Consider the following 2,202-nt stretch of genomic DNA (forward strand, 5'->3'; position numbering starts at 1 on the left):
GAGACGACACGCACCGTGTGGGCAAACCCAGCTAACACAGTTACATTGCCCTTACGTTGCCGCAATGTCACTCGTTGAGCCAACATACGTTGCCGCAACGTCTTTGGCGACGTTGCGGGACCGTGCATCTGTGGGGCGCCAGTAGGTTGCCGCAACGTCATCTTGTGACGTTGCCAGTCCGTAACAGCAACGTTGTGGCAACGTTATTTTCCGACGTTGCCAGTCTGTAACCGCAACCTCCTAGCAACTAACTTTCTGACGTTGCCAGTCCGTAACCGCGACGTCGTCGCAACGTTATTTTCCGACGTTGCCAGTGTGGAAGAAATGTAGATTTCCTGTGTGCTTACATTATTCACTAAACAAGAGAACTAGTCATTGGATACTAGTTAGTATGTTCTCATGTAAGCTTGCTATTAATAAGAGTAGATTGTGTCTATGTGTCAGGGTTAATAGATGTTTGAGATCAGGACTGTACTGGCTAAATGGTCCTTGTCATGACTACAAGGAGAGCTCCAACTATGAACTCTGTAGTTTGAGTGGTCATGTGTTGGGAGCTGTGAATCTCTTTCTCTTAGACTGTTGTAACGTCATTACTGCCTGACTGTCACTATCTATGTTTACATTCTTGTGCCCTATAAAAGATGGTCCTCCGGCCTTCAGAGCAGAGAGAGACTTGATTGAGACCTAAGCCTGGTGTTGTGTTGTCATTTATTGTCAGAGGTCTGGTTTTCTCTCCCAATCTGCAGATTGCTAAATACTTATTAAAATCCAGAACTCAACTGAACTTAGTCACTCCGTTTATGAAGAGACGGACAAAACACTTTCTTCATCACCAGTCGGTAACCGCGACCTCCTAGCAACGTTATTTTCCGACGTTGCCAGTCTGTAACCGCGACGTCGTCGCAACGTTATTTCCCGACGTTGCCAGTCGGTAACCGCGACCTCCTAGCAACGTTATTTTCCGACGTTGCCAGTCCATAACCGCGACCTCTAGCAACGTTATTTTCCGACGTTGCCAGTCCGTAAATGCGACCTCCTAGTAACGTCATTTTCCGACGTTGCCAGTCCGTAACTGCGACGTTAATTACTTACCTATATTTCTTAATTCTATTGCTAGCAATGGAATATATTTGGGCGGTTCATATGCAGACCTCATTTGCCCCAAATGCTACTTGTTCTTGTATAATAGGCTACATGGTAGCCATCTTTAGGAGGACAGTTTGTGTGATGTGTAGCCTAACTCAAGCATAAACAAGGCAGCATTTCCATGTAACATTCAGTCATTTTATTTCAAACAAAGTGCCAAACAGTGAATTAAAATCTTCTGCCAGTCTCCACTACAGGTCCTGTCTGTTGGCCCTGACAATGAAGCACAAAATAAATTAGTGTCCTATCAACATAATTGCACGTGCGAAAGGGGCTATACAAGTCATGAAAAAATCACATCTAGAATAATATACTTAATCAAAAAAAGATTATGGGATTCTAGTTTTTTGTCACATAGCCATGGGAAAGGTTGGATATGGAAGCTGCAATCATGATTCATTCACCTGGCTTGTTTTGAATGGGCTGCCGGGGCGTGTTTGAGTGTGTCCGCTATGAGGAGCTCCACAGCCTTCCCTCTAAGTCCCGTCTTCCACTTCATCACAGCATCTGCAATTAGAAGTCATTAACTTATTGTTAGCACCAATTTGAACGTTGAACGCTGCGTGTAAGCCATAGTTCACGGCATCTCAAAACACCTACCACTCTTTCGGAACTCCAGCACCTTAAGGCGCTCCTCAAGGTCTTGGAGTTCAGCCTGTGTTTGGGCCACCTGTAGGTCCATCACTGGCACCTCTTCAGCGTGTCTGCCCTGTCGACGCCTGAATAGGAGAGCCTCTCACTGGTTCTCCTCCAATGTCTCCATCTTCTGGAACATAAATCAAATGTATTTGTATAGCCGTTTTTACGTTTTTACACGCAAGCTTGTCACAGAGGGCTTCACATACGCCCATAAAACTGCCCCTCAACCAACCTAAACCCTCAAGGATGAGGGTTAAACTAATGTGTCTGTCAGTAAAGACAAGTAAAACAAGTTTACAAGAGTTAACATGATTGGCATACACTGTGGTTCTTCTAGATTAGCTGTAACATTGATGTAAATAACACATGTTACCTTGAATGGTTGTATACAAAGCATTAGTAAGACAACATTTGTTG

The 2,202-nt window shown here is 44.4% G+C and overlaps 1 long non-coding RNA gene across 1 annotated transcript; it reads right to left on the bottom strand.

Annotated features, from left to right (window-relative positions):
* Positions 1 to 1,262: 1,262 nt before the first annotated feature.
* LOC146302854 (uncharacterized) lies at positions 1,263 to 1,855 on the bottom strand. Its single transcript, XR_014753658.1, has 3 exons — positions 1,747 to 1,855; positions 1,551 to 1,653; positions 1,263 to 1,359 (listed from the first exon to the last, which is right to left on the bottom strand). It is a non-coding gene; the product is annotated as an uncharacterized LOC146302854 (long non-coding RNA).
* Between the last annotated feature and the right edge of the window lie 347 nt (positions 1,856 to 2,202).

This window comes from Hypomesus nipponensis, chromosome 1 (genome assembly GCF_054491055.1).
Source record: "Hypomesus nipponensis isolate SF chromosome 1, ASM5449105v1, whole genome shotgun sequence".
NCBI lineage: Eukaryota > Metazoa > Chordata > Actinopteri > Osmeriformes > Osmeridae > Hypomesus > Hypomesus nipponensis.